Source organism: Rhopalosiphum padi, chromosome 2, assembly GCF_020882245.1.
Source record: "Rhopalosiphum padi isolate XX-2018 chromosome 2, ASM2088224v1, whole genome shotgun sequence".
In the NCBI taxonomy this organism is placed as follows: Eukaryota; Metazoa; Arthropoda; class Insecta; order Hemiptera; family Aphididae; genus Rhopalosiphum; species Rhopalosiphum padi.
In genome coordinates, this window is record NC_083598.1 from 86,054,229 (window position 1) to 86,067,150 (window position 12,922).

Sequence of the window (12,922 nt, forward strand, 5' to 3'; positions counted from 1 at the left end):
CTTTTATTATATTTTAGTTTTAATTGTAAATGTAGTCATGTAGAATAACAAATATACTGTGATAAAAAATGAGTAAAATATGTATAAAAAATTATTTAAAAATAACCCGACATGGCATGAAAAATGATAATAATCATTATGCACTATTATTTTATTTAATTTTACAATTTTTACGACGCCCCTAAAAAGTATAACTATCCTGTGCAATTTCCCACCCAAACCACTCCCTAAACACAGGTCTGCTTGTAGGAAGCCAACGATGGACTGATGGAAAACAATTTAACAATAAGTTAGGAAGTTTTTTTTATTATAGAAGAGGTCTACTTGTGTTTTGATTTTTAGCACTAACTTCGTAGCGTTGTGATTAATTTCAGAAAATTACGATTATTCGCACATTTAAGTAATCTCATAAAGCTGTTTTATATAAATATAATTCAGATAAAAAAAAATATATAGGTATTCATTTTTTTTAAAACTATTTTATGTACACGCTATACATATATTAGGTACCTCATGGTATGTATTTCACAAAGTCTCGGTCCCATCTCTGGGGCTATTATTATTTTGGAATCCACGTGGTATGAGATGGAGAACTTGTCATAAAATTCTATAAAAGCACGTTCCATATAAAATGGGAACCTCATTGTATCATATTATATTGTCTGCATCATTGGAACAACACTGCAGCCCATATAATAACACAGACGCGATACGCACAATGGCCTCAGTTTGGCCCCCGAGGAGTTCTAGTGCTTGCTATTATATTTAGTTGGGATTAATTTCATTTACAGACATACAGCGGAATGTTTAGAAACTGAGAAAGGTTTAGAAAAAACTTCTGAGACAAAAAGTGATACGGAAAAGAGACAATACAAAAATGATATAAAACTTATAATTATTAAGTAAACAACCGATTTCCAGCACTTTTCTTGATTTTTTATTGATAAAAAACAAAAAATTAAGGATAAATGGGAATATTTATGTATAACTAGTTTTCGGAAAAATCAAATACTGCAATTTAAAAACGAATAGTCGTATCCGTTATTTAGACGAAGACTATCAATTATAATTATTTTGTTGTAATTTAAAAATATTTTTAATGAACGATTTGTAATTTTTAAGTATATTATAATATTTTTAACGCATATATTATAATGATTAATGACATTTTCAAAACATTCAAATGAATTGTATGTTATTGCCTAATTATAATTTATATCGCATTACTATTAGTAAAATAAATTAATATAATAATTTATTTATACCAATATATTTATGCATAATAATTAATAATAGGCTGAGTAGGCTGACAGATGACCGTTTCCACTCAGAATCATTTTTATAGGTACACAATTATTTAGCATTGAATTTAAATGTTACTCATCCCTAATGGAAGTTCACCAATAATAATGACTTACTCAATGAAGAGTTACACTCGACTACTATATAATACTGTTTTGCAAAACTCTTAGCAATTATATACCTACTTGACAGTATTATTTGTGTTTTGTAATGTAGTTTTTTCTAATATAGTATACAAAACTACTGTGATGATAAGCAAAATTAAAACGTTAAATACTAAAATATAGGTATATTTAGACATGGCGATACAAACATATATTAGTGATTTATCTAAATAGTGAATACGTTTACTTGTCAGTTGGCAGTTATCTTTACTAAGTCTAAACTATTAGATCTCATTAAACGTTTTATAGAATTTTCCAAAAAAAAAACTACAATTTTATTTTATTATATGGCCACATTTACTAATTAGATAATATATTATATAATGATATACTATATGTGAATATACAGTCTGCATCGCTGCCACAATATACCACAATCATAAACTATGAAGTATTAAATAAAATATGCCAAGATAAAATACTATTAGGTATAATACAAATATGATTGTTACATGCAGTTTATAGTTTAAATTGTTCTATTTCACAGTTGTTTTTATACTTTACACTATTATTTAATTAATTTTTAAAGTGTACGTAAAGAATCAATTTTTAAATTTATCTCTGCTTTGTTATCAATATTGATTTTTAATTTAGTTTCAACAAAGTTTTCTACTATAAAAGTATAAATTAAGATAATATATTATTATAGTCATCATTGTTAATATTTTGATAAAATCTGTTATTTTTTTTTGCTTAAAATCTAAAACTACCTTTGAAAATGTATCAAATAATCGATTTTTATTTACTTCAAAATTTTATTAAAAATAATTTTGAATCGTAATAATTTTTAATATATAGTACAGGTATCACTATATAGTATATGTACGATGTGCCTATGGGCTATGTCTTTGTAATATGTAAAGTAAAATTATCACCTTGCATGTTACCTATTATTATCTACTGCAGACTACTTGAAGTATTATGTATTATTAATTATTTGCTAATATTGTTATAATGTTATTAATACCAATAATTTTGTATAAAATTGATTTATGATAATATGTTATAATAAAAACAGTTATTATAGACAATCGATCTATAAGCATTATATATAGAATAAAACTCATAAAAGACATAGGTATATTATTTTAATAACGTAACGTTATATCAATGTAAATGAAAATTTTTTAAGAATAATAAATAATAATATAATTTATAAAGCATTTAAATTGTTTAATTGATAATAAAATTACTATGACTTGTGATAATATATATAGGTTCTAATAGTTATTAATCAAGCACCTGTAACATTTTGAGTTATTGAAAAAAAAATGAATCGCTAATTAATAATATATAGGTACGTTATATTATATGGTAATTCAGTTTGCTCTCTTCTTTTTTTTAAACATATATTTTTATTATAAGCTACCTATCTTAAATTTTCTACACACGTTGAAAAAAAGATCAATTGATTTATATTATTAGATACAATACTGATAAGAACAATTGAATTCAAGAGCCCTCTAAGTGAAGCTATTTTATCATGAAATATTTATACATGCTTAATGCTTATTAATATTATTAGGTATATATCTTATATTAATAATATAATCATAATGAAGATTTTTAACTATTAAGAATAATAATTTTCTATTTTAATAATAAATTATTCGTTGTTAATATAAACAACTATAACTCTGTAGTCAAAATATTTTTTTCTTGATCTCGTTATTATAATATCATCTATTTTAATAGTTCCCAATAACGACAATAACATTTATACGTGCATTTGCACGTATATGCATAGGTATATTGTAAAGTATAAGTATGTATCGTTCTTTGATTGTGCAACTGGTATAATGCGCAATGTTTGTATACCTATGTCGAAACCTTAGTCGAACCTCAAGTATATTTAAACAAATGCCTGTTCTAGTTTTCGTGTAGAAAAAAATTAACTTCTTAAAGGTATTGGAAACAAACATTTTTAATAAAATTATATAACCAACTATTAATTTTGGAGTACTCTCATTCAGGGTTGTATACAACATATACAAGGGGGGCTTAGGACACAGCGAAAAAATGAATGTTTGATTTTGTGTCTATTACATGCACTTCTTAAACAGTCAAAATGCTTCAATTTTAAACTCTGAGAGCGAGTTTTAGTAGCAAATTGAATCTAATTATTAAATATTTTGAAGGTGTCAAAAGTAAAAAAATTATCAAGACATTTCAAAATAGTCGTGAAACAATAAAAATATTGCGAAAAACTGATAATATATTTTACTCAAAACCAGTTTACAAAAAAATTGATTTTATTGTTGTTCAAAAATTAATTAACTACCTTAGAGATAATTTCACCAAATATTTATATACCTATTGGCATTTTCTGTGCATGATATAATTTTAAAAATAATTTCGCTCTTTTTATGCTATTTATAGATATTTTTAAAGGTTTCACACTATTAATTCGTTTTCGAATTTTGTATAACTTTATCGTTTTATTTATTTTATCATTTTTGTTTGTGCATTGTGAGTAAAAAACTCAATATTTTAAAACAACGTTCTTGAGCGTATCATTTGACTTTCGAGTGGAGTAATTAATTTTATAATGATATATAGGTTCTTTCTTTTTATAAACATTTGTGTGTCTGTGTCTTTCGTTAATTTAGATTTTAGAGTTTAGAGGTAAAATTCTTCAATTTTGAACATTGCTGGTAGTTTCTGGTAGCAAATTACATTTAGATTACATTTTTTAAAGTGCGTAAAATTTTAAAGAATACCTATAATAATAATATATTTTATACTGTTATAAATATAAATCATTGGAATTTGAACTAAAATCATTCGTTTTGTACTATAAAAAAATATACTTTATTAGCAGTTGTTGTATAAGGAATACAATTAATAACCGTTTAATTATTTATAAAATTAATTAATTTGTTAATTTAGTATAATAATATTATTATAAGAATTATTATTTTATATTTTCTTTTAGAATATTACTAATATTATATTGTTATAACAATTATTTATGAATTGAAGCGAAATTATTTGTTTGTAGTAATATAGATACGTATTATGTATGGTTTATGCCGTAGTTTATGGTTTTTTTTACATAGGCCACAATTTGAGTAAGTAAACAAATAAATAGCTTTTAATCTTTTTGTTATAAATATACTCACAACACGACAAGAACCTAGTAGAAATAAAGATAAATTGTACTTTAAAGATTATTAACTATGATATTTATTTATTTGTTTTTATTATTAATTTAATGAATCATCATTATTTTTTTTTATTTCTAAGATAATTTCTGAACTAATTTTTTTTTATTATTACAAAACATGCATATCTATACATTATTAGCTGCAGTGCTTGTGCTTCACTAGTTTAATCCTTAAAGCCATTTGGGAATAATTAATTTTTTTATATTAATAATTAATTCATTAGGTAAGTATAGGCATTATTTGTCGCTCATATACATTTATAATAAATGGCACACATAACACAAAAGTCTTATTGGTGTAAAATAATAAAACAATAAACGAGTAAACACAAAACAAGTAATTTTTTTCTACTTTATCTAAAACATTTCATCGATCATTAGTCATTATTATTACACCTGTTTATAACTTTAACTCAATATAAGTTTTAGGTTAAGTCATAAATTATGAATTATAATATTATATGCATAAATGGTCAATAAATGAATGGTAAAAATTAAAGATTTAAATTGCAAAAAAAAGTTAATATAGCCAAATTATTGGTAATATTTAAGTTAGGTTAAGTTAGGTTAAACTAGGTTAGGCTAACTAAATAATTAATAATGGTCTAATGCCCAAATACCTAATTGTATTAACTGTAAAAATAAGTTAATCATTAATAATATTGTATTATTGTAGTATACTATCTTTAGTAAGAAAACCATTTTACGAATTATAAATTAAAATATAGATTATATATCAAAATGGCAAATGCATCACATATACTATTATTATAATATTGTGTAGGTAACTACTTAAATTAAATTATGAAATACCTAGTATAGTTTAAAGTAAATCTTTTTCTATGCACCATAGGTAATGTTTTTAATGTGAATCGTGCTTTTAAAAACGTATTCATTTATTATATTCTTTGTATTGTTTTTTTATTGATTCAACTGTGTTTGATTAGCAATATATCATTTGTTATTGTGAGTGTTTATAGGAACAGCAAAAAGCGTAAAACGTTGAACATAGTCAAACGGGTACGGGTTCATTCAGTTCATTATTGAAATGTAGACGAAATTTATAGTGTAGATAGATATAATGTCACTGCCTAAAGGTTATGACTGATTGTTAATTTATTTTTTTTAAATTTCAGGATTTAAAATACTTATAGACAGTTATAGTGTAGGAATAATTTGAATAAATATTATAAGTTTAAACAAGATTTAAGAAAATTATATTGTTTAGAAATAAGATATTGCCATATTGATCACCTAAAAATAAATCACGAAAATTGTTTACAAAAATAATTGTATTGTTTTGTTGTAATTAAAAAGTAAATAACCGTTGGTACTTTTAATTTTCACAAAATAATACCTATATGGCTATATTTATATTTACTAAAATGGCGTAATTTAAAAAATATTTTGGCTCTTTTGAGGTATTTAATTTTTTAAATTTTCGATTAAATACAATGATATTAAGTTCAAGTAAGATTGTTACCCAAATTATTCTTACATAGGCACTTAAAAATAATAAAAATACAAATGAATTTTTTTTTTAAAGATATTTTAATTTAAAATGTTATGATATTGGATACTTCAATGAAAAATGTATAACTATAGTTATTTTGTTTTTATTTATAAAATCCTTTATTCATATTGTTATTCTACAGTACGTCAGAATTGATTTTTAATTAGTTCCCCAGTTTTATTAAACTTAAATGTACAAAATTAATGTAACATACGTAAAAAAATTGTTAAGGGAAAAATATCTTAAATAAAAAACGTATAAGAATATAATATGATATAAAATACATATAGGTATTCTGATTCTTTGTACAATGAAACAAATTCCATTTATAATATAGATATTTTGAAAATATGTGTTAATTATTTGTTTGATTTAAATTAAATTAAAATTTATTTTAATTTTAGGCCAACAATAGCTATTTAAATATTTAAATCTTATACAAATACAATAAACTGTATGTTGAGTGTGTTGCACGTTACACACTTACACCTACATCAGACATCTTTATAAAAATAACTTTTAGTGTAGTTATTTGTTATATTTTATTACCTAGCATATAAATTAGAATAAATAGTTTATAGGATTATAATTTTTTATAATTATTTTGTAATAGAAATGCAATCAAAATTAAGATAATTTAATAATTTTATGATTATTATATTATAAACATATTAAATATTTTTATTTTTTAAAGCTGTACCCTGCACGCGCGTTGTTAGACTCCCTTTTCCCCCCTCATTCGTTCTCACCATCGTAATGTTTTAAACTGTTAAATAAATATATTTTAATTATTTTATCCTAGTGCTATAAACAATATTTTCGGCTGTCCCATTCGAATACGTGCAACATTTAATTATCCTGGTCATGTGAAAAGCATGGATTTACTAGATTTAACTAGCACACTTGAAGTGATTGGCCTTGTGTCCAATTTATGGTCATTGAAAAACTAAAACAAATAGGAAACTGCAGTCAGTAGTCATAGGAATGCGTGGTATCACCGCATACTCTCCTTAAGAGGACGCCATACCCGCATGTGTTGTCTCTGTCTTACTAACGTACATCATAACAAATTTTCGTTCAGCAGAATACATTTTATGATGTTAACTTTACTATTGGAGTAAATTTACCTATTATCAAATTTAAAGGTAAGAATATTATCTAGACAATGACATATGCTTTTATTGATATTATCATATTTTTAAAGTGAATTATGAACATGTTAAAGTTGTAATATTTTACATAGCTATAACTCACTTTAAAATAATAATATCAATAAAAGCATATATGTCATTGTCTAGATAATATTCTTACCTTTACATTTTATAATAGGTTAATTTACTCTAATATTAAAGCTAACATCACAAAATGTATTCTGCTGAACGAAAATTTGTTAAGATGTACGTTAGTAAGACAGAGACAACACATGCGGGTATGACGTCCTCTTAAAATTTTCATTTAGCATTGTTTGTTGTTTCTATGCAATTTGGCTATAATTTCTTAACAGCAAGTCAATTCCATTTGTCAAATGTAGTGGATTAATGTTACGCAAAAGAATGATTAGGCGCTCCGATTTTGAATACCGACGTGTGTGGTGGCACTCCGGAAAGATTTATTGAATTTAAAAATTAATTTACATAATTCACGGATTTTTCAAGATTTATGACACTATTTTAATCGATTTGTATATGACAGACTCGCCTATTATTTGTTCTTGAATTACTTAATTAATTGCACGGAGGTCAGTGTTTTTGCTGCCAAAATAGCGCGTCTGCAAAGCCGTTGGTGATTTTTATAATAGACAACAATTAGCGGAAAATTTTCTGAATTAATTATTTAACGGATGAAATAATAACACAACAATTTAATGGAAATTAAATACAATCTGTTGCTGAATCAACTGGTACTTTTAGTTAAATAGGTAGTTAATTTGAAAATGTGGCTGCTTATGTGTAAATGAAAAAAAAACAAACTCAGACACGAATAAAACAAAACGTCAATATACATAGAACATAATAATAATATATCATTATACACAAATATATAATAATATTACTACACGTTACAGAGTATGAAGTCAGGTTATTTCACCGATGATGCGGAAAAATCGTGTCATTGGAAACTTAAAGAGGTATGGCGAATATAACAAGAAAGACTCGAGGTTGAAATTTTATATTTTATTGGTATTTAAGATTATTTTTAACCCCATAAATAAAAAAAGAATTTCTTTGTCAATTCATGATGCCTATTCATTGAATAATCTTTATCTTTTATTTTATTTTATTTAGTAGTGTGATAATTTTATAAATGTAATAATGCTGATTTTGAAAAATTGGTACATACCTATAGAAAAAAATTATATGTCTATTTATTATTAAATATGCCGACTTTAAAACTATTGATAAATAATAGTAGGTTTCAAAAAAAATTATATTATATTACAAATTTTTCTTGATTATCAATACTTAATAAATGTATGTAAATATTTTAAATTCTGAGTGGAGTGATAAATGTAGTGGTTTTATAACGATATGTTTGTATGATTATATTATATACCTACACAATGTTTTTATGTGTATCTCGTCACTTATTATTGTCTTTATAGGCGTTTAAAACTATACAAATTTTTCAATACTTTTTGAACTATTTATTGATATTTAATATTTTCGATTGAATACAAGTTCTCCTTAAAAGGTTGTTCATACAGAAATCTAAATAAATTAAAATTGCATACCATATTTTTTATTAGACATTACAATTACCAATTATAAATTTATAAATATAATATTTAATAGATACTTATTTTAATTTATTATTTCTATAAAACAAATTTCATATTTAAGTATAATATAGATATCATACATCGTATTAATACGACGATAACCTCCTAAATACGATATTTTACATTTTTTTTTTTCTGAGACAGAATTATAATTTTATCATTTTTGGCGCCTGCCAATTGTTATAAATAATTTTATACCTACTCTGTAATTAAATACGTTTATTGATTAAGTCGCAGTGTTTTCAACAACTAAAATATATCTTTACATGGATCACTAATAAAATAGTACTTATACTTATATAGTTATATGATTTTGTGGATATAAACTATAAAGCCATCTTTAAATTGATGAACAATATTCTTAAATTAAAAAACAAATTTGTATTTTATGAATTATCGATGAATAAAATATTAATTGTGTTTATTACTTTAAAATGAATGATGGTAATTTATTTACGATAATATTATAATAGATTTTACCATGGTGATCTATCTTTTAAAATATGATAGCGTAGTAAATAAAACAAAACTATCCATTTGCTTATCGTGTTTTTTTGACTCATTTTATCATTTTTCATTACATTATAGTATTCGACTGACGACTATCGTAATCATACCGTATGTCCATTGTCCAAATACCTAATATTTACCGGCACACGGATAAACCGGAGGTACATAGTACAGACATATTATTATATTATATAAATAATATTTCTATATAATAATTATATAAACAATTTTAATTCTAATCAAAGTAAGAAATTTATTATATTTTTACAATTATTCATTATTTATTTTTATCAAAAGAGTATTCCAAAAAAGCATCCATAAATTAGAACTTTTATTTAGTTATCCCTTTTAATAGTCATGTAGTTATTCGATATTCGCATTAAGAGGACGTCATACTCACATGTGTTGTCTCTGTCTTACGAACGTAAGACATAGCAAATTTGCGTTCAGCAGATTCAATCTTATGCTGAGTTAGCTTTAATATTAGAGTCAATTTACTTATTATCAAACTTAAAGGTAATAATATTATCTGAGGCATCTCACAGGCTTTTATTGATATCTTAATTTTTAAGTGAGTAATAGTTATGTAAAATATTAAAACTTTAAAATGATCAAAACTTGCTTAAAAATTAAAATATCAATAAAAGCCTACGAGATTCCCTAATTAATATAATTAGCTTTAAGTTTGAAAATAGGTAAATTGACTCTAATATTAAAGCTAACAACATAAGATTGAATCTGCTGAACGCAAATTTGCTATGTCTTACGTTTGTAAGACAGAGAGAACACATGCCAGTATGACGTCCTCTTAAAGATTCCATACAGAAAATTTTAAAGTTAATTTTTAAAAAGGGAGAAAGTATATATACAAATTGTATACATAACCACTCTGCTGTAAAGTATAGGTGTTAAATTTTAATATAAATAGATTTTATTAATTTTTTCTAAAAACATTGCATCATATTATTTTTTATTAATTCTTAAGTATTATAATAGTAAAAATTTATTTTATATTACTAAAAAATTTTTCACAGTGTCAACATATTTTCATATAATTTTATTATTATTTATATAAAATGATAATACATGCATTTGGTAAAAATTTAAAGTAGAAACAGGTTATACGTTTTTAATTGATAAAAAAAAACAAATTCGATTATGTTGAAAACTGGTGTTGCGTAAAAAATTCCCATTTTGTTGATATTTTGTTTGTTTTATTCAGTTATTATTTTTGAAAGTACAGATATTTTTTACTTTTGACTCTTCAAAGTACCAACTAGATTCAATTTGTTATCAGAAACCAACTCTAAAGTAGAAAATCGAAGAATTTTTTTGCTATAAAAGTGTCTCCGGACACACAGAACAGTGAACACACATTATAAAATAATAGTATATAATCCATTGGCATTTGTATTGATTAAACATTAAAATACTTCAGTAGTTTTTTTATTTCTTACACTAGAAATTATCTTTTCATAATAACATGGGTACTGGGTAAATATTTACGTACCTACTTATACCGATAACTAATAAAGTAATGAGTCATCAATAATTAATTTTTTAAATATTTTGTATTATTGTAAATTTATAATTTTAAATGAATTTTTTTCAAAAGCTTTTTCAAGTTAACTTTAGGCTCCCAGCTTTCAGAAACTTTTCCCCCCGTGTTTTATTATTAATTTTAGCAATTGTAATTATTTGACCAATCGACCTAACCTAAACTAACCTATAGAGTGTTTCTATATTGTTATAATGGCGGGGAATTGAACAATAAGGAGTAAAAATTCATCATTCCTTAGTATTTTATGTAATTAATAAATTTTTTTTTATCTTTTTCATACATGTTAATTGTATATATTCTATATGACGCTAATAATTTATTCAAACTTTATATATTTCATATATATGTATATGTATGCGTAATTGCATGATATCGTCTCGTATTCAATTAAAAATAAATAATAATAACTAGGTTTTTTTTATATGAAACACTATAATACAATTAAATTTTTTTTTTAATTTCTTCAAATGGTTTTTTAAAATAATTACTTGTATTTTTACACAGTTATAAGTTTTTAAAATTATTTAAAATTACATCATGGTTTATATTAAAAATATAGTTTTTAGTTTCACTGATGAAATATTCATATTATATTTTGTAGTATCTATTATTAAGATAAACATATTGAAGTGTACCTAATTTTATAGTGGCTTAGAGTTACCTAACCTATATATAGTGGATTATTTACAGATTATTTTACACGATACTTATTAATTTCCATTTCAATCGAATTATACAATTTTTTATAATATTATTTAATAGAAATCTTTTACTACTAGACAAAACTATTTTAATATACTTATATGTTATGAATACTTTTTAGTGAAAAATTGATATTCAATTCTAACATTTTATTATTTATAAATTTAAACTTTAAAATAGTTTAGACCTGGGAACCTTATTTGATGCATTTCCATCATGTCATAAAAAACCTTTTAATACGTAATAAAATAATTAGCGTATGTCTATAGGCTTTTCCTTAACAACTCAACTGTAATATATACATCAGATTACGACGGTTACGTACTTACGTTACATTATCTGGTTATTTATACTAAGAAAAAATATACTTTTTATATATAAAATGTATATGTTCATTAAGTAATTCTTAGGTATGTGTTTATATATTTATATGAAATACTATAATAATATATTAATATATATGACACGGAAAATAACGTTATTCGCATTTCGCTGGTGATTGGCATTATTCACTTAACATGTGGGGAGTATAGTTATTTTCTAGTGTGTAACGTTAATAATCAAATAAACGGGTAATTTTTGTTTTAAAGCATAAATTCACGTGAATCTCAAATAATATTAATTGAAAAATGATGTAGGTATTTAAAAAAAAATAACAATATATTATTATTACTATATATTTACTATTTTTTACAAGTTGTACTTCCGTGACATATAACTTATTGTTGTAACCAGTTTTGTATTGGCAACGGTAGTACACTTGAGAGCTTGCTGCCTGCAAGCCGCAACAAAACTATTACCTACCAGCTGATTCCTTAAGCATTAACTGTTTAATTTGATCATATTGCATACGTCTAACTGATTTTTTTCGCAAGCAGTTATTTTCGACTTGTGTAATTGTACATAAGAAAACCATGTTCCTCTTCTTGGATGAGGTGTTTTTCTCTGGCATTGAATATACAACTTTAAGTAAACTAAAAATATTTTATTAGTTATATTGCAATATTTATTTTTCAGTTCAGTAATCATACTATTTCGTCCTCCATGGCTTAGGGCAGAATGTGTTTCGTGAAGAATATCAAACAATTCGTCAATCTTAACGCAACGCAATACGATATTTTTTCGTCGACTGGTCTAATAAGGGGTTCTTTCCTATTTATTATTAGAATATTTTACTTATGTACTTCACGATAGTCTTTCATTTTTTATTCTTTAACTTGTCTAA